Source organism: Sinohyriopsis cumingii, unplaced genomic scaffold (genome assembly GCF_028554795.1).
Source record: "Sinohyriopsis cumingii isolate HCF-2022 unplaced genomic scaffold, ASM2855479v2 utg002301l, whole genome shotgun sequence".
In the NCBI taxonomy this organism is placed as follows: domain Eukaryota; kingdom Metazoa; phylum Mollusca; class Bivalvia; order Unionida; family Unionidae; genus Sinohyriopsis; species Sinohyriopsis cumingii.
Window position 1 is genome coordinate 117334 of NW_028316181.1, and position 22686 is coordinate 140019.

The following is a 22686-nucleotide window of genomic DNA, read 5'->3' on the forward strand; positions in this document are numbered from 1 at the left end:
CGAAGAAACAAACATTCCAATTAGAAAATTGCATCAAAAGAAATAGACAATTTTAAAATATCGTAATAATATCATGTAATTAACTTTGTCAATTCGGTTTATTTGGTTAGTCATCGTTAATCTTTAATTCTATTTTGTGATGTATTTCTTTCGATAGATGTAAGAGTTTTAAATACATTGCTTTTTAAATAACAATGAAAATAAATATCCTTCGTAAGAAATTCAACTTGAAAGAAAGTAAAATCATTAGACGTGGAGAGAAAACGGCTGATAAGCGAATGCTGTTAATACCCCAAACCCAATTCTGAATCATAAGATAGAGCAAGAAACGTCGCAAAATAAATGTTTCTACTCCTTTGAACGATACCCAGGCTATACTTGGAGTGTGCAGGTATGGAAGGAGACCGGGAGGGTTCGTCTAGCACTAGTCCATTGCAGGCCGTCTGAAAACAGAGAACATATGGGCAGTATTATAATCTTGCAGTGTCTAAAGATGGCAAACAGAAAGTAAACTGAGCACTCATTGGTGAAATTTCCATTGTCTTGTGGTGGGAGCCATTGCGAAGTAAAGATATCAGACGTTAATTTACCAAACTTCCATAGGTGTTAAGGATCTTCACTCCAAGGAGACAAACGGTCCGAAATTCTATTTTCCACACACACAATGTAGCTTGCTTTGCTTCTGCGTTGAATTTCAACACTGTAAAAAATAGATTTTTTAGAGACAAGATTGTCACAATGCACGTCTATTGTTCCTGAGTGAGTTGACTATACAAATGTTTGATTGTAAGATACATCCAGATTTGTATTACCACTGACAAGTTTCCATAGCTTTTGGTATATAATAATGCTTAATAATTTTTACGCGTTGGTAGGCTGTTTGTTACCAAGGATACTTGCTGGGAATTCGCTTCTGGAAGATATTATCTTTGAAGAAAGCATCCATAAATTTTCATCATTATGGACCCCGATCATAGAAAGGGTACCGTCTTTAGAATCACTCCTGATATAACCAGTGCAACAAACTTGGAATATTTGGACCAATGCATTGTCGGAGCCAAGGTACTATGCGAGATATACAAAATTCGACACAAGACAATAAAAACTAGATTTATCCAAGCATGTAATGAATTTCTTTCCTTGCTGCGTTTTCTTTATTAAACCATAATTGAAGCAGATGCGTAAGCTTGGCCACGTCTTTCTGGACTAGTTTACAATGTTATGCCTGTGTGTTAAATAAGATTCCTACAAATGATATTTTTCTAGCTGGCGGATTATTTTATAGACCCTTCGACTTGACGTATTTGAATAAATATAAGATTTTTTGAGAAAGTTTTCTTTTCATTGGTACGAAAATCTCGAACTGATTTTATGATTAAATGATATATTGTAATTTCCGTCTGGGCTCATAGTTTACATTGCACAGCAGGTTAGCATTTTGATTCAGCTCAAACGTAACGAACGTTAGCAAACATGTCTCAAACTTTTTTGACTTTTCGTACGTTGTGAATCATGCCTGAGGAAATGGAAAATACTGCTGAAAACTCGAGATGTTCCAGCTTTTGTTTTGATTTATGCCAGCAACTTGCACAAATGTGCTGAACCCAACACAATATTCGTTCGAAAATAAATGACCGGTTTTGTGGGGACAATTTTTGTTCTGACAATAGGACAGACAAGCATTTCTCTTGACTGACAGGCTTGACTGGTTTTGGGTGCCATGAAGTTTGGTTTTATTTTTCTGCCCGAGACATGCTGTGCTAAAATAAGTGGTTTCAAATTTAACAGGTGTTCGGATTTACAGTAAAGACGTGTTTACCCAGCAAAAACACCAAGGACCCATCAGTCAGTTTATTACCGATTCGCTAGCAAAACCGACTGAATACATGCACAACTAGTCCATTTCCTTTGGATTTCTCCAGCTCCTAGGTCAATCCACACCCGATAGTGACTATGATGTTGAGACTATGCTGTGAGGATGAAGTTGTATAGACTAACCTGTAGAGACTATGCGAAGGAGACTACGCCGGGGAGACTAGGCTGTAGAGACTATGTTGACGAGACTGTTGTAGAGACTATGCTGTATATGCTATGCTGTGGAGATTAGGCTGTATATACTATGTTGAGGAGACTGTTGTAGAGACTAAGCTGTATATGATATGATGTAGAGACCAGGTGTAGAGACTATGCTGGGGAGACTATGCTATAGAAACTATGCCATAAATATATAGAAAAAATTCTGGCAACAATATTTTTCCTAACGAAAGTGCCAGTTTTTCAGTAAATAGAATGATGTTATCAACCTATAAATGCGCTCGAAAAGCCTGTGCGTTTAACGCATGCTTCAAAAAAATCATAATTTTAGGGATATAACTGGGTACAACAAACAATGAGTACCGCGGCATCTTGCAATTTTTTTATGATTCAATTCATATTACTTTAAGTTATTTTTCTTCTCATTTTTCACTTTGTATTCAAGAGAAATATATTTTTGTTAAATTTTACAAGGCTTGTTAACTTCACTCTTTTCTGCTACTCATTTTAAGAGTATAGACTCGTAACACTGCACTAAACAATTAAGGTAATAAATTAATTAAAATCTGTAGAATCCAAATTACTAAACAAGGAGGGTAATGTTTTATTTGAAGTCTGTAGAACCAACACCTAACTAAATGGTTGATGCGGTGAACAAAAAATATAGGAGCATTCCGATTCCGAAATATTCACGCAACTGACACCTATATACCGTTAATTCGTGCTCCAGTACTGGTGGATTGTTATATTATAACAGACAGACTTTTGTTACTCAAAAAACTACTCATAGATTCACGCTAACTGCGAATATAGACAGGCATTAACGGAAAATAAAATATCGTTTTGGAAGTCAAAATGTACAGAAAAAGTTATTGATTTTGTCATAAACAGTAATCCTGATGATATTGCTCAAATAAATACTGAATAGTACAAGTACAATAAAATATTAATGAAGTATATCAATAAATTGTAAATGACATCACATCCTAACTATTTATTGATTCAGCTGCAAAACACTTTCGAAAATAGTTTGATTTGGTTTTGTGCTTTACGGCACAGCAACACAAGTAGGCTATTTAGTCCCATGACAATTGGAGAAAATTGCCGTGCTCACCACGGTAGCTGACCCAGGTTAGCCCGATGGAAGGATTCGAACCAGCACCCATTGGGTCATGACTCTAGTAAGCTAACACTGACCCATCGCTGGTCTCTCAATAAAACGGGTAAAATTTACGGCACTGGTAATTGTTCCAAATGTACAACATGCTTCACTTTCAATGACATTTTCAAAACATTTGATAATATCACCATGTACAGATGTAATTTTGGTAGGACGGTGCTTCATACACGTTACGGGTTTTGCATCATGGGCCCCGGGGGTTAGAAGGTCAAAACTAGGAGGAATTCAGGATGGACACGTGGGGTGCGGGAAGGAATATTGACAACAGAGCGTGTGGATTGAGGCTGGGTAACGAGTATGACTGTGTCGTACGGTTTAAACTTAATGTTTGAGTTAATTGGATTTTTCAGTACACACTTGATGTGATGACGTAGCATTAAACAGGAAGCATTATGACTTATATAGCATTATGCCCTACCCAGTCACATTATCCTCACACCACGTCAACATGTATTAACACTAACCTCTTAATGCTGAGCGCCAAGCGAGGCAGCTGCTAGGACAAATTTGTTATGTGTTTGGTATGACTCGGCCTGGGCTTGAACCCGCCAGCAACTTTCCGCGTCCAAGGTTGATGCTCTGACCACTTGGCCACCGTAGTAGTCCTTTCCCAAGTCACACATAAACACATAAACACAAACACACACACACGCATATACCACCACCACCACAACCACCACCAAAACCAGGAACAACTGCAACACAAAACAAGCAAATTTCACATTTTCCCTAAATTCGCTCTTCTAACGTGTTCGATGTTCATTTTGTGGTATACCCCGCAGGCGTGGGCAATAGTCACGAAATATACAAACTTTGGAGTAGGTAATATTTGATAGACTGGATGATGCATATCTGGCCTTTTAAGTGTCAATAGCTGTCACGTTCAGCGGTTCAAAAACCCTTGATTCCATTATTATTCATATAAAAAATGAATTCGCAGTCCACGGCTCCTGGGTTTTAAGTACAGTTTACATTCCCAGTTTTTCAAATGCATTTATTCCAAAATAGAAGTAATTACATCAGATAAAAATTTAATGCAGAAAACTATGAACTGTTTAATCAGATTATACCCAGATTGATCTACACCCAGAGCAGTTATTTGTACTCACAAATCATTTTTCCCCCATCTAGGTCATGTACAAATCGACGATAAACACGTGACTGTCAAACAAATCTTTCAGAATGGATATTTTAGTGTGATCTTTCACATAACACAATGACTGCAACCTTACCCTGAACTGCCAAATTCCATGCAAACGTTAGATAAAAATATGTTTAAAAATATACAAAGGAAGGTATACCATGAGATTTTATTTCATTTACTAGCATGCACAGTCTCATTCAGTTAAAATTTATGTCAATTTGAAAGCTCTGTGTGTGTGTGTGTGTGTGTGTGTGTGTGTGTGTGTGTGTGTGTGTGATATTTGGATTTTTTTAACTTATGTTTAACAGTGTTTCAGTCATATCGCTATGATGTATGCAGTGTGGCAGTTTATAGCGATGTCTAGCACTGAAGCGTTGTGCCGCAGACATGTAGCACGATGTCCCACCCAGTCACATTATCATGACACCAGGCACACCACCTGAATACTGATAGCCTAGTGAGGCAGCATTTAGTACTATTTTTATAAGTCTTTGATATGACTAAGCCGGGGCCGAACACGTGACCTCATGTACCCGAGGCGGACGCTCTAACCACAAGGCCATCGGAGTGGTGAAAGCTTGTATATTGCATATATGGAGTATAGCCTGCTCAAATGTCGTTTTCACCTTGTTATTTAAATATTTCAATGCTACAATGATTTGCTTATTTTATTTTCCTCTTAGATATGGTTCATGCCTGAAAATCCTAAGTGGTTAGAGCGTCTGCCTCAGATACCGGAGGTCGCGGGTTCGAACCCCGGCCGACTCATACCAAAGACATAAAAGTGCTACATGTCTGCGGCATGATGCCCCAGTGCTATACATAACTATCAACTGACACACTGCAGACTTTGTAGCGATATAACTGAAAAATTGTGAAAGCTACGTTGAAAATCCCAATCACACAAACGCACTCTCACTCTCCACCCCACCCCACCCCCACCCTAACGTTTTGGTCATTTAATTTAATTACAATATGAATCTTAAAATAATTATTTTTTTTTTTTTGAAGACAAAAACTATTTAGCATGTAGCGTATGGGCTTTCTGTTTTCGTGGGATGAGGACAGCAACAAATGAAATATGGAGCGCTTGGTCCCTCTCCTTAGTATTGATTAACTTTGCTGGTAAATGGACTGCAGGTCAAATAAGAAGGAAACGTATAAATAAATATTTGACCTGTCTGATCGACTTACATCCGTGCAGATACAGCTTTCTTATACAGCTAGTCATTGCATCAAAACCTTGAGTTCGACTGGTCTCACTTTGATTGTTTTTAATTTTTTTATTTAATGTTATCCAACTAATCTTTCATTATTTTCATTATTCATACATACAAACTGCTTCGATATTTAAAACTGGAATCTTACCACGGACTTTATATTTCTCCACATGTCTCCCAAACGAAATGAATAAACCGTCGTCATTGTACTATTTTAAAAGGTTGTTGTTTATTTTGTTGTTTCAAAATAAAAGTAATCAGTTACGTACAACTTTGTAGGACCGGAAGAACTCCTCGTTTTTATCGAAACATTTACCAAAGAAGGATATTATTTTATTTCGTATGTTAAAACATTTTGACATAATTAGTTTAGAAAGTCAGTTTACATATTTTGAAAATTTAGCTACGTAGAGATTTAAAATCCTGGAAAATTTAAGGTATACACAGTCAGTTAAATTGTGTATGAAAACGTCATTAAAGTAAGGTGAATTGCTAACAAAGGTGAATACCCAACTGATCTAGTTGTTATTAAAACAATACACGAATTGACAGGTTATTCTTTGAATATAGGTATGAATTCTATCTACAGCCAAGTTTCTCAACTGCCACAACATTATCTGGCATGATGGTCTTCTGACGTGTAGATTTCGTTTAGATTATCTAGATAAAGATTAAACACTTTTATTCCTATTTCATAATTGGTTGAACAGTAGAAGACCTCACGTAATGCTTTTCAATAACCAGTTACGCAGCTAGCAGGGATATCTATGTACGTAATGGTATGTTTATGTATTGCAGTTACAAAGGAAGGGAAATTTGATTTGATTATATGAAGGTCTTAGTATTGAGTGGGGTTTTTCACATATAATTTGTGGGTGATAAGTAATGGTAAAACATGTACATATAAGTAATTATGATTAGGATAGATACCGTCTTGCTATTGACATGTCACACAAGATAACTATTTTGCTAGCTTTACATTTCTTTCAAGGATAAATGGAAATCTTTGAGGGTGTCCTTCCAGAAGTAGGATCCGCTTGATAAAAAAATGGCTTGCTCGCAAGAAGTAAAACTTTCAAACAGATGCATGTCGCCATGAAAACACAGACAAGTTATATTTTATTTTGAAATAAAAACAAACTGCCCCTGAGTTGTGAAAAGTGAACTGCTTGGCAGATAGAAAAAAAGCTCCACAGCTCCTATCTACAAGTGTTTTTTTTTTTCACAGTCGTAAATGTCATGCCGTCCAAAGAAATCTAGACGAAATAATGTTTCATGCATCCCTATGTATCGGGATAATCAGTTCAAACCCGGTGCAGATAGGTTACTACCTGGAAATATTTAGTAAAGATAGGGAATTACCTTGAAGTGTTTGTGTAGCGGTGCATCAGCCCTTTAAGGACAAGAATGTCGTGTCCTAAACCAGGCTTGTTTCGCTGTTAACACACCCAGGCCTCATACAAGGCCGATAGTATAAACTAAATATAGACTTTGCGTAGACAGTCAAATAACGAAGAATAAATAAATAACTTTCTATAAAATTTAGATGTATCATTTCAGAAAATGAGGATCGATGCTTTGTTGGACTATACTTAAAAATGTCAGGAAAACACATTTTATTGATATTAAATAATTTATAAGATCAGATAATTACCAAACATCTACCAGCCACAAACACAAAGCACATTGGAAATTAAAGTCTCTAAGGAAGAACCCACATCTAGGCATCTCATTATGAGAATACGCTGACACCTTGCATCGTTGAGGACACATACACTACGTTATCAAGGTAATTGTATCCGTATTGTCAGTTCTAAAAGCCATTTGAAATGTATACAGTTTCCCGAAGCGATTTTTTTTACGACAGCTGCATACATGAACGGGCGTTATTTTTTCGGTAAAATAACAAAATACGAGCTTTCTGTACCTTTCATTAAAGAAACAACCATGCTATACTAAAGTACAGTTGGACGTGGCCTTCAATGACATTGGTTCAGATCCCTTAAACGACAGAATTTCATATTAGGCATATGTACTGTTACCGTAAAACATGTGTTTTTCGAACTTGAGCTACAGGAGACTAATTTTGTGTGTGCATGGTCTGAGTGGATTTTGCATGAGTTCATCGATAACTCAAGGAAAGCACATTTAGTATGTACGTCACGGCTCAATGGCCTGAAACTAGGTAACAGAGAGAAGTAAAACCAACAAGTTTAGTACAAGCAACAACTAATTTAATTCTCTAAATCGCAATGTGAAAATTCTAGAGAAACTTACATTATTATTAATTAAATACCAACAACTGTAAATGCTCTATCACAACTCCAAAGTACAACATATTCCAAATGCAGTCAAACTTATCAGTGTGCTGATGTACCCATAGTCTTGATGCATCCCAATGACATAATCCATGATGTCTTTGAATGAATTCACAATAATTTCAAAGTAGTGTTCAAGTCCTAAATGTTCTAAATTGTAAATAAGGCTAGACCTTGAACACAGATATCAGCAAACGACTTGTTTAGAATTTACAAACATTACAAAATCAGGTTCGTACACCAAAACTCTTTCCTCAGTCAGGGACAAGGATCAAGCACACAATATAAATTAAATATACATAACATATATTTCATACTGAACTATTGAACTATACCAGTGATAGAACTCTCCAACGACGAAATCACATTCGGACCTAAGTTCTTTCCCATTTATAAACTGTATTTGACCTTATGTAAATTATTTAAATATGTATTTCCGTATTTAGACCTGTTTCATTTATCTTCTTGTTCTTCTCCCTCAGCTCTTTCTCTCTCAGGATCAATGGATCTTAAAATGGGCCAATATTGAAGACCTTCCAGTATACATGAATGTAATCAATAAGGGGGCACCATCATATGATTCCTAAATATTAACTCCAAACAGCAACAACAGCAACAATACATACTATATGTCGTAACTTGATTCAACTCGGTTGACCACAAGAATCTTGCAAAGTATTAGTGAACTAACTTACACAAACTGTTGCTATTCGATATTCTGTAAAGATTAAATATCTCAATCCTTTTACACTCTACACCAAACAGACAATGTTTAGGAAATACATGTGGTTAAAGATAGCAATGCAATTGTTTTAGTAGCAACTATAACTCTCAGCACAGTATTAATCATGTTTGAAAACGAAGGAGAAATTTACGGAGAAAACGACCCCCTTCTGGCTTTGTTTGTTTTGTGATCCGGCAAATGACAGTGATTATCACGATAAACTCAAGAAAACAACATTAAACCCTTAAATGGGTGGGGGCTGGGAATGATTTATTTATGGTGATCGATATCAATAGAGCTTGCCTTATTCCAGTAACATACTCAACAGGTAATTCTCTTTTCCTTATTCCAATAACATACCAAGATGGTAATTGTCATTGCCTTATTCCAATAACCTACTCAGCAGGTAATTGTCATTGCCTTCTTCCAATAACATGCCAGGCAGGTAATTCTCATTTCCTTATTCCAATCACATACCAAGCAGGTAATTGTCATTGCCTCATTCCAATAACATACCAGACAGCTAATATAGTTTGTTTTATTCCATTAAGACATCAGGCAGGTAATTCTCAGCATCTTCTTCCAGTACATTAGAAACATATACGCACAAAGTGCATTCTATCAATTTTGAACTTACAATGATGCAGCACTTCAGCACATTTATAAAGAGAATTTATTGATGAACACAAATGACGAAAACTGCACTGGTGCACACACTCCTATTCACCAATCTCCTTTATTATAATCTAACATAAGAACTATGATTATTTTGGTACAAACATCGGCAGGTAAAGCACGATCAGTTTGTATTTGATGAACATGGAAGTTCAGGTGGTGTAAAAAGCTGCACCCCTAGATTTAGTTTCGTAACTTTTCGAGTTAAAGAATCAAAGATTGCTATTTAAAGCACTGTTGATATGTTGTTATGCATATTTAATTTGCATTGTTTGTTTGTTAGGTTTCTTATATTTTATTTTAATTATCAACTAATTCTATTTTGACTTGACCTTATCCATATAAAGTTCATTTTCTGCCTGACCTGAATCGTTGATTTCGTTTATTCTGTAAACAACTATTACAAAGCTAATATTTTCTCTATGAGTATGGGATTAATGTTAATAAATGTACACATATTTGTCTTGGTCCGAGTCAAAGACATTATATTTTCCATGTTCTTTATTTTAATGGTAAGAACAGACATTCTAATTAGAACTAAGATTTTGTCTTGTAAATATTTGGAACCTTCTAGAATGAAGCTTACCATAGGTAATAGCTACTTTTTAGAAAATGCTAAGCGTGAACGGAGGTCAGGTAGAGGACTATATAATCTTGTTACTGCAAAACTTATTTATTCATGCTTTAAGATCTGAGCAGAATCAATTGAATTATTGTTGTGTCCAGTGTTTCATTTGGGCTGGAATTTGTTTATTCGAATTATTCAATTCAAGGGATTCATCTGTGTAAATACAAAGTACACACCATTCTTAGAAAAAGAAACTTGGATTCATAGTAAAATTCAAAACAGGATATATTCTTGAAGCGTATAGTTGTGATTCAACAAAAGACTATTAGCACATGACCACGAGATATGCCAGCACAGGCACATCAACACTTCCAGATTAAAGTTTATTCAGAACTTTGATCATTAGGACTTGGGCCAGTATTTCAAGGAATATTTGGGATTTAATTCGCAATACCTTCGTTATACAATTTTCACTTTGTAAGTTAGGAAAATAAATTATTTGTTGAATTTTACAAAGCTTTTTGCTTCTCATTCTTTTCTATTACAGCAATTCATTTTAAGACTATAGATTCGTAATGGTAATTTTAATTCATTCAGAGGAAGACGTTCTTCGTAGTATTAAAGATGAGTCTGTTAGTTGTAGCTCAAGATTTCAATATTATGTCATTCTGATATGCAAAGATATCATTATTATATCATTGCGATATACAAAAGCAATATTATATAATTTTGATTTGCGAATATTTCAATTGTTTGTTGAAGCAGATTATATTATTCATCACAGTTTAAAAGTAACAATTCTCAGTTGTACACTATTCTAAGCAGCAAGGTAAGACAAACTAATGAATACGGTATGCTAAGCAGCAAGGTAAGGCAAACTAATGAATACGGTATTCTAAGCAGCATGGTAAGGCAAATTAATGAATACGGTATTCTAAGCAGCAAGGTAAGACAAACTAATGAATACGGTAGGAAGTTACTGGAACTATGTAAAAGTGTTAGTATTCGTATCTTTAATGGTAGGTTTGGTAGTGATGCAAGCGTATGGAAAGTTATGTCTATTACTGGAAACTTGAAGTATTGTTCATTATTGGGAATCACCTGACGAACGTGGCCGACATATTGGATGTGCCAGTATTGTTGACGAGACTGGACGCTTAATATTAATCCACTATTTCTCTTTTTTATCGTATTGAGTGATAACACTAGAAGTTTTTATACTTGTATACTGAAAAAATAAAGATATTTGAACAAAGGCATTGTTAGGTAGTTTACAGTAATATTGATTATGCAGAACAGTATTGCAAGATATCGTGTTACAGGTAGACGAGAATAGTGTCAGGATATGCCTGAAATCACTACTACCAAAAAAAAAGAAGGATATTAGATGTACCGGCATTGTGGATGATAATGCTTGTAAAACAAGTAATAATATTGTACCTATTAGCATGCAAGTATTTGACTAACACTGGACTATATTAGCTGACCCGTATGGTATGAATTACCAGAGTTAGTCTCTCGATGTACATGTACTCTTACTGTAACAGGCAATACAATACAACTGCACCGTACCTGTAAATTTGAGTACGGATCTTTTTATCGGTCGAATGGACATATTAATAAATAATGCAAACACAGAGATGAAGTATAGAAGAATGCCATTCATTCTCGATTTTAGTTCCTTGTTATACCGATCATTTATCGATATATATATATATATATATATATATATATATATATATATATATATATATATATATATATATATATATATATGCCTTAAATGCAGCCAACAGTGCAAAATCTGTGTTGTTAGCTGTAGATTGCTGGATCCATATACGGACAGCTATAATACCTTAACAACTTCCTAGCCATTCTTCCCCAGACAAATAAATATATATGTGGGGCAAGTAAAATTTGATGCACTAAATCCAATATTTACATGGAAAATAAAGGAAAAAGAAATTGAATTATGATGTCTTCCTTGCTGGGCTAGTCGGTCAGATATATATATATATATATATATATATATATATATATATATATATATATATATATATATAGAGAGAGAGAGAGAGAGAGAGAGAGAGAGAGAGAGAGAGAGAGAGAGAGAACTGGAAACAATAGTTATTTCTAAGTTAGTTGGGTTATTTTTGTGGATCTACAGGATATATACATATTTGCCAATTCTGGTCAATAAATCGATCCATAGATTGTGGATATATAGACAAATACATGGAAAAATATATCTGGTCAGTGGATATATAGACAAATACATGGATAAATATATCTGGTCAGGGGATCAGACTATTATAGTTGCTTAGAAAATTCATTCTCTTCGTTGCGTACTGCAAGTGAGCCATTACTTTATTGGCATCCATGTATTTATTTATATCAATGAATTCGACATTATCTTAAAAAGGTTAGAATCAATACAGTTTTCGGATACCTTTCCGTTGACTCATTGCCGTCTTGGTATTAACAAAAGTATTTATGAAAAGCATGTTTGCTGAAAAAGGTTGTCTTGGTATTTTGAAAGGACGTTTGCATAATATTTTTTTATTAACTCTTGGATATAAGATCAAATTAAACAGTCATTCACATATACACATTGCTGCAAATTGTATTCACAAATGTTTCGTTCGATACCAAAGTAGAATAAAGTGAAAATGGTGGTATGATCCTGAATGTATGTTTGCTATATAATTGCTTTAAAAGAATTTAGTGTCTTACATTTTACTTACGCATGGAAACTTGCTGATACATTATTGTGGCACACAATATAATACACCAGCAGTAGTAATAAGCGCCGTTTGAAGTCTAGAGGAATTAACATTACGTCATATATTTATAGTATGTGCCTGTTTGGGGTCTAATTGGGGTCTAATTGGAAGTTAATATTATTCCATAGTTAGACATTGGGGTCAATATGGGATTTAAGTGGATTGTAATATTACGATGAGGGTTCAAATTGGGAAGAAAAACAAAATTTGGGGTCCAGCGGAAGTTAACATTACTCTCTAGGATTACAATTGGAATCTATATGATATAAGAACGTATTATGGGGTCCAGCGGAAGTTAACATTACTCTTTAGGATTACAATTGGGATCTATATGATATACGAACGTATTATGGGGTCAAATGCGAATTGTAATGTTAAAAATGTCTCTTGTGCAAATTAAGAAAGAATGGGTTTAAACTGAAATGAACATTACGCCTCTATGTTGAAAACTACGTATGCAGTGACAAACACCCTACTTTCTGACTACTATCTAACACATAAAACTTATGATTACTATCAAACACCCCCCTTTCTGATTACTCCCGAAAACACCTACCTTTGATTACTAGGTTTTGTTACTGTCTGGCACATCACTTTCTGATTGCTATTTAACATACCATATTTGATTACTATCCAAAACAACGCGTTCTGATTGATATTCAGCACCCACATTGTGTGTACTGTCAAACACGCTGTTAGCGACCAAAACCGCAACATTTACTTTCCATTGGATGCTATTATGTATATTGGGATAATCGCATCGTCATCATTGTCGGCTGCGAGGCAAACAGATTGAGATTAGACTGGAACATTCGCAAGAATATCGTTGCATGTTTCCTTTCCTTGTTTAATCCCACGGCGTGCTTAAAGTGCTTGTAGCATCGCTTCATGCTGCATATGTCCGTTGACAACAGTACTGCGTTCGTGTATCTGGCCACAATAGGAATCTAACTGAGATAAACGTCAATAAAATTCAGTTTGAGACTATGAGCTATTTCACTGAAATCTATCAGTAAATTTCGTCGATCTGTCTCTAGAACGTATCCAAACTGCTTGCTGAAATTGTTTCATATAGATGCCGGTGACTGAAAAAAAGTTCGCAGAAATTCTCATGTTTTAGATATTCCGTTAGGGATTCACTAGTAATGCGTTTGTGACTCGTACATGCCAAGATACATTTTTGACCAACTGTTGTTCGTTGAATATTTCGATGACAAAAATTGTGTGATCTCCAACCTATTTTTTTTTTACTTGAGTGTGATAAATGATTTCTACCAAAGCTACTTCTTAATGATCTTTCTGATCCAATTATATAGAGTGAGGAAATCTGCTTGTGAAACAAGACAATTTTCTATTGGGAAATATATCAATAGACCGGTAAACGGGTAATGTTAAGTAAAATGATTTTTTGAATCTACGGTTCTAGTCGTCTCTGAATGGTCTTTCGATGTCAAATAATGATCTTCCAGAGGTTCCAGCAGAAGAATGCTGTGGTGGGAACATGATTATGATTGGTGTTGGCGAGGCTACCGTTGACGTTATTTTGTCTGATGTTTTCTGGTGAAACGGTTGAAGTCGTTGTGTGACATCTCAGTGAAATTGGGATTAGGAGATAAATAAGTCTTTCGTACCGCCGATGGAGTTCCAATCTATCGTTTGTAAGGAACTAAAGTTAGTTGTCGTCCTACCATAAGATTATTTCGTCTTCTTCTTCCTATTCTTCTTCTTCTTCTTCTTCTCCACTCGTCCTAAAATAGGTCAAGCAACCGGTCTTAACAAATGACTAGCAACTTTTAACAACGGGCTGTCAGCATGGGCAGAAATCCTCCTCATTGAACGGCCATTTTGCTTTTTTCTTTAGGACCGCTCCGGTGGCCTAAGTGGTGCTTCTAGCGTTAGCCTCGGTTGCGGGAGGTCGCAGGTTTTTAACTCAGGCCAAGTCTTACCAAAGACTTGTAAAAATGGTACTAGCAGCTACCTTAATTGGTACTCACCATAAAGAGGTTAGTTTCAGCACTGATGGCCGGGTTGCAGGAGAATGTGACTGGTGGGACATGATGCTACATGTTAGACACTGCCATATTGCAGACGTCGTAGCGATATGACTGAAAAATTGTCAAAGCTACATTAAAAATCGGAATCACACTCACGCGCACACACACTTTTTCGTTTGTCGGATTGGCATTTTCTTTGTTGTCATTGGGCTAAAAATATGACAATGTCGTCTTAATTACTGTTTCTGTAGTTTGCCCAAATTCACGGTTCTTTTCAAAACCTTCAAACTCACTCTCAGTATCAACGATTTCCTTACATGTTTTTTGTATGCCTTGATTTTGCATGGGGCATGGGATTTGGTGAGTTCTGACATCTCAGTATTTAGCTAAATGAGGACGGTGTCTCTTTTCTTTTTTTTCTGGAAGATCTGTTTGGACTTGAAGGAAGCTGATGTGACCTTTGTGACATCTACTGGTGAAAACTTTGTGACATCTTTGTTCAGGAGGAAAATAAAATTCATGCTCTTCAAGTACATCTCTTAATCAATAATCTGTCTCAGTTGGTTGCTGGGATATCATATCAACTCAGATGTATATACTAATGGTGTTTCCAACGTCATAGATCTTATCGGTGATTTATGAACATATCCAGTAAACTTTGTAATACGCCTGTTCTGTGTTGTGCTTTTTCTTAGGATGCCACTTTGTGTTGCATCAGTAGCAAGCCAGAATAGTAGTAGAATTAGATGCCAACGAAGTATGAGTTTTTTATATAGGAGTCCATTTTGGCATCAGATTTGGGAACACTGGTCTTAAATCGGGTTTGGTAGCGTCATCAGGAGAAGTAGAAGACATGTAATGACAAATCGTCCATGATTGCGGTTTCCATTAGTACGTACGCATTCAAGCGACAGTACCTCTATTTTTCTTGTCGAGAACGTTTCTACGTGTTGTTAAAGTATGAATTTGTTGCACCTCTCCTTTTGTTGATCCCTCATTTAAGTTTTTTGGTGTAGGTTTCTCTATACATTTGCCTTGTATCATAAGTCAGCAAAAAACTACACTCGGTAATTTGTGTACATAGATCAAATAGACAAATTCTAAAGAGACTTTCTAAATGGGAAATTGAACTGACGTATCAGAATTGTCTGTCTAATGACGTACATAGACCCAGACGATAGTCTGTAAGAAACGACTAAGCCTCACTTTGAGATTCTGGCGAAACTCAAGAACCATACGTATGACCATATTTGGCTACTTTCTTAGAAACTGTATAAAAGCAGGAGATCTGTTTGACAATCAGTTCATTCGTCAGAATCTCAAAGAGGCTTGTGTCGTTAAAGCATCACGTACCTCCCGCAACGCCATTTTCCCCAAAATGTAGCCGTATCTACACCGTTATGATTGACAACCTCTTTCAAGAGAGCCCGGAACTATTTCTTCTCTCTCTCTTTCTCTCACCATGGGCAATTACATTTCTTAACTGATGAGTAATTCCTTCTCATAGCAAGAAATGAGAAGAAGGTTATGAGAAAAATCTTTTTCATAACACATATATAAAATTTCTTCATTGCTTAGCTAGCTACCTGAGATCAAGGTAACACTATGGTAAACGATAACTCGTGAACATGTAGTAAGTAATACAATAGAAATTAAAAAAACATACCAATTTCATACAATTTTGCACACAAAAGGGTGTATGTTAAATTTCTTCAATAGATTTGTTTCTTTGGTCCCTTTCCTCTTTGTGTGAAGGCCTTTAATGGATTTCTAGCCTTGTTAAATATAGTATGCAGTTGTTAGAACGCCAAGTTTTCAAACAGCAGAAGTTAATGTTGCATGACATATATTATCAGGCGAACATTGTCAGAAACAGTCAATACTAGATTTGGCATGAACTAGCATGACGAAAAAATGATCTGCATACCACGTTTTCTTTTGTAGAGTATACAGTAATATGTATTTTAGTATTGCACGCATAATCAGTTGTTTCTATTACATTAAAATATACTATCCAATGATCCGAATATAAAATATGGTGTTACCTGTAAAATACACCATGGTTTGTTATTATTTCTATTTCTTTGTTAAATGGGATGATTATGAAACAACTGAAAGAAGATTTTGATTTGTTCCTTTTATAAAAAGCCAATAAAAGCTCCATCATCATCTGTATTTAAATGAAATTTGGAACCTACCTATTAACAACGCATCATATATATATATATATATATATATATATATATATATATATATATATATATATATATATATATATATATATATATATATATATATATTTTAAATTTGTAATGAGATTATTCCTTTTGTTTGAGGAATGTTCTATTGCGTTTTATTATAGTGCGGCATTAATGCTCTTTGAAAACTTATTTTTTATTAGGTAGGAATCCAGATTGCAAAGTAGTGATCCGCACATCAACGATTAGCCAGTTTCTGACTTGCCACACACGTCAAGATATAAGAGACTTTTTTTGTTTTGTTTTGTTTTGTTGGGTTTATTTTTTTTAAAGTCAATGAGTGGCTGTATTCGAGGAGGCCTGTGTCAAAATAAAAACATAATACAAAAGCCCCTGCAAACAGTTAATAAAATATAAAATGCATGTATATATATCCCAATTTAGTATGGTATAACATTTATGGATATATCCCAATTTAGTGTAGTATAAAATGCATGGATATATCCCAATTTAGTGTAGTATAAAATGCATGGATATTTCCCAATTTAGTGTAGTATAAAATGCATGGATATATACAAATTTAGTATAGTATAAAATGCATGGATATATCCCAATTTAGTCTAGTATAAAATGCACGGATATACCACAATTTAGTGTAGTATAAAATGCATGGATATTTCCCAATTTAGTGTACTATAAAATGCATGGATATACCACAATTTAGTGTAGTATAAAAACAAGCATTTAACAGTACCAACAGTTAGGATATGTGAGAAAATGATGGATCGTTAAAGAATAAAATAGAAACAAGACTTTAAATATAACCAATGATTCATAACCAGTCGTCATATTCACCAAGGTACACCATAATAAATTGTCTGAGGTATACTAGATGGCTCAGATGTTGGCGTAATATTATGGTATAGGATTACGTTAAAAAGAAAACCTGCTGAATCGGCACATAATGGGTGACCTAGGGTGAGGCTCATATCCTTCACATACTAAAGGAAGATATCAAATTTAGAACTATAATGGAGCAAAGAATGTATGTTGAACTCGTAGTTGCAATATCCGCATCTTCCTTACACGGCACTCTTCAAGTCAAACTAGAACGTGATTCACTGCAAATAGCTTCAAAATTATCTCCCTTTTACAACAAGGCACGTTCAATCAACATCATGATCATATGTCCTTTAAAAGAAACCAATTAATTTTGCGCTGATATAAACTTATTCACTTCAATTTCGAGGCTGAATATTGCTCCTGTAACCGACGATTAACCAGGTCGATGAATCAGATCACATCCAGTGTAAGCTTACCTCACAAATTCCCCCAAAGTATAAAATATTCCTGTGTAAAGGACAAAAATGGTTCAGATTTATTTATCTTGATTCTTCTTCATTAACCAATGACTATGTCACATCTCGACTGTGGTAGGGCTTATAGTGTAACTATTTCAGTAAGTCTGTCCGTCTGCCACATCATTGTCGTTTTGCATTTAGGTATCTTTTCTGATATTATGGTAGGGCATCAGTTTTACATTAAAATATCCCAAATTTTGTATTACCTTCAACTGGGGCATTTTGAGCGCTAATGGGATTTCACATCAACGTTTTCTTTTCTTTATACCTTATATTTCTATTGTTATGTATATTTGATTTAATTATATCTGATTTAATATATTTTTTTTCAATTTAATTGTTGTTTGTCAGTTTATTTTTTTTTTTAAATTTTTTATTACATGCTATTGTAATGTTAATTTGTTCACTGGAGATGATACTTTTTCCAAAAAGTAGTTTGACCTTGACTGTTTGTTTTAGTAAACACCAGGTGTTGACCTGTATTTTAACCTTGAATCAAAATTTTGTAACAGCCACGTCAACAAGTTCTTTTTTATTTATTTTTATTGTGGGGCTTATAAGAGTGAGATCGAGGCTGTACTGAATATGCGACCCTAGACTTGTATATAGTTTTTAGTGAAGTGAACAACTTTTATTCTCCAAGTTAAACGATTGGGTCTTATCAAGGACATACAAGGGCTACGTGCTTTTTTATATATATGTAAACATGACCACGTGACTCTTATTCAAGTTTTAAATGCAAGTTTTAAACAATCGTATTAGAAAAGTAAACACCGTTGTGCTTTTTTCTTAAACTGGAAGGTGTTGTGTCGTTTGGAGTTACTTCAAATTACTTGGATTCAAAAGGATTAATTCTTTTTTCCTGGAAAATGCGTGTGCTCATGTGAGATTCTTGAACAAAACCAGCTCTTATAAAAAATATTTAAAAAATTATTCATATTTCCTAAACCGGAGTGATATTTCTTGTTTCTACAAGGAACTATAGATTTCAACACACTACAGGTTATAGCATATGTCATCGTCTTCCATCTTGGTTTCTTCGTCGGGACTCGAACTTGAAATAGAACATTTTATTATTAGGACTTCTAAAATTTTATTCGTGGATTATTCTTGGATTATTTTTTATTTGATTCTTAAAACTGTAGGTTCATATTTTTTCATTTTTACAGAATTTTTCAAAGCTTGTTGTTTTCTTTCTTTTGATAATGTTTATTCGAGCCTAAAAACGTAACATAAGACTATAAATGCGCATTGCCTACTAAATTTATGGAGCGACTTGAATTCTTGACTTCAAGCTGCTTGTGGTAAAGATTATACTGTATTATCTAAAGAGTTTTACAATCATAACTAAATTTCAGTTTTGCGAGAGAAAAAGAAATATTTCGCACTGCTCACTATATTGCTGGGTTACATTTTTTGGATGTTGGTGATGAAACTTGTAAATAACGCCTATTAGTCGTTCTTCCTTCCTTTAGGGATTCATTTATCATTCGTTCGATATCAATTTTCGGTTCACCTTTCCGCTTAGATTTTAAGAATGTGTCCGAACGGTTCCGGATATGTAATTCATACTCATACCAAGATGTGACGTGAGTCCACAAAAGCAAACTTATTGTCGCGTTCAACAAGGGGGTCATCCTATACCGATGATATTAATCGGTATCAACACATTTGGATTGTTAATTTCTCAATCAATTGGCCAGACAAATGAATATCAACGCATGTGTGCGTCGCACATTTTCCTTGCACACGAGCGGAAATGTGTCTTTTTTCAGTAATTCCGTTCTTCTTCTGTCTACGGTCCACCAGACTCTGTTGACAAAACCATATTTATTATGCGGATCAAAATCAACGGACGTTATACTCATGTTCAAACTGCGCAAATCCATATCCCAAAGCATTAAATTGTTTATGTTTAGCGTACATTAAATACATAACCGTGAATCTATAAATATGCGTGACATCTATCCAACAGACACCTGTTCAAGTCCTTCAACAAATACAAGCAAAATATTCAGCGGGGAGTGGGGCCGATTGGGAGGGATTGTGATTGCGTAAAATAAATTGGCAGGTGTTTCTTCCCTACAACATGTACAGTGTTGTGAAAACTTAAAGTTTGTGATAAGATGATTATAGTACAGAACAAGTTAAACTTAAAAGGTATGTTGAACTTCCTTTTCCGTTGACCTGTAGCTTTTCTGTGTTAAAGCCATTAACACTGCCAAAATTTATGGGTGCAGTCACATTCGCTACACCTGACACTTGTACACCTGTGAATATTAAACATTATATCTGGAGCTGTGCGACATCTCACCACACCACCGCACATGGTCTAATGTATGCACACATCCAATATTCTATTCAACAAGTGGTCAAGTGCAAATAGCAATTAAATGGAAAGTATAAGAATTTCAATTACCCAATCGCAAAATAATAATATAGCTATGTCCACTTTAGCATTGTTAGGCCTGCATTTACCTAATCGCAAATTAATAATATAGATATGCCCACGCTAGGCCTGTAATTACCCACTAGCAAAATAGCATTGCTAGGCCTCCAGTTACCCAGTCGCAAACTATCATTTCTAGGACTGCAAAATAATAATATAGCCAACATTGCTAGCTTTGAGTATGAATTCCTCTATTTCTCTGTTTGAGAATGCAGATAAAAAAAGATAATATTCTGTTGCAGACTTTTATGTTTGTACATTTATACATCTATAAGCAACTGTAACCAAACTTTGTAAGGTTTGCGTTGAACACGATGGCACTCTTGTAGCCATCCAAGTTCTTTCTCTTTCGTAAATAAATCTTGAAGCATTAAACTTCTGACAAAACTTTGCTCGCTGCATAAGATGTCGAAGAGAGTCACAAGAAAGTTCTTCTACTGCAAAGGTCACAAAACAGCTCATACGCCTGTAAAAGCTACATGTTAATACCGTTGCATCTACATTCTCCCACCTCTGAGCCCTATTTCAAAGCAGGTCATCAACATATGCACATCAAATACCTTTCCTAGGTCAGATCAGGTCATCTAAATGTTCACATGAAAATTCCTACTCAGTTAAATTTGTTTAGGTTAATGGTTTATCTGCAGTCGCGCTGTTTCGAGTAAAAGAGTTACCTAAATCAAAAACACACCACACCATGTGCCAAAAATAGACAAACAAAACACAAACAATCCCACCCAGAATCGTATAAAATACACAAGTATTGCGCAAATTGTCTCAAATCTTATCATGTCATGCATACATTCTATCATGTACATTTGATTTAATTTATATTTGATTCAATTTAATTGCTTATTTGTTAGTTTTTAGAAAAATTCTTTTTTAATGTAACTTTATTTCTGGATTTGACATTGTCTAGAAATTCAGTTTAGTTATGTTTTACCTGACAGTTTTTTGTAAACTACTAATAACAGAAACTTTGTAATAAAAGAAACTTTGTATCTAATGCTGACCTAGTTCCTGGCCTAGATTCAGAACCAGTAAGAGTTGAAGTAAACAACTTTTTTAATTTTTTTTAAATTCTTTCTCAGAGTACGATTTATAAAAGTGAAATCGAGGCCATACTTGGAGTACGTGAAAAATATCAGGTATCAATTAGGTTTTTCCAGAGGATTGACCCACATCCGGGTATCTGGTTTGCGTCGTACCTAGATTTATTATTGATGTTTTGAGAAATAATAGTCATTACTTGCCTTAACACTTCAGAGGTTAAAGTATGGTAGGCTGCGACCAGGTTTGGGGCTAATAATTTTGTTTTCTTCAAATTATTTGGATTCCAAGAGATTATTTTTCCCTGGAAATACCCTAAATTAATACTTGGACAAGGATGGTTCTCGAAATTGACACATAATTCAAAGACAGCAATATTATTTTCTGTGATTCAACAAGGAATTGTTGACACATCAGTACAATGCTGACTACAGCATAAGTCATCGCCTTCCACTTTGGATTTCATCGGGATTCGAACTCATTTTCATTGAACTTTTTATTATTAGGACTTCCATTTCTTGATTCTTGGATCATTCTTGGATTATTTTTTTATTTAATTCGTAAAACAGTAAGTTCGTTTTTCTCATTTTTACATTGTTTTTCTAGGGAAACAAATTATGTGTTAAATTTCATAAAGCTTGTTGTCTTCACTTTTTTCTTGTTACTGTCTGAAAGAGCCTAAACACGTAACACATTCACATAAAGCTGCCTACTGTTTGTTCATTCGACTAAAATAATTACAGCAGCAAAATGTGTGGGGCTTTAAATTTATTTCGCATATCTTATTACAATCTATTTTTTTAACACGGAAAGTTTGAACAGCATTTCCTGAATGTAAATGAACCCCAAATCGTTAAACAATAGTAAAATCACTCGTGATTTCATGGTAGGCAAATGCTACTTAATTTCCATCTTGTTCGAATTTTGCATTTATTACCATCTATCACTTTTAATAGAAAATACACTGTGCAAACTGTATTCAATAATA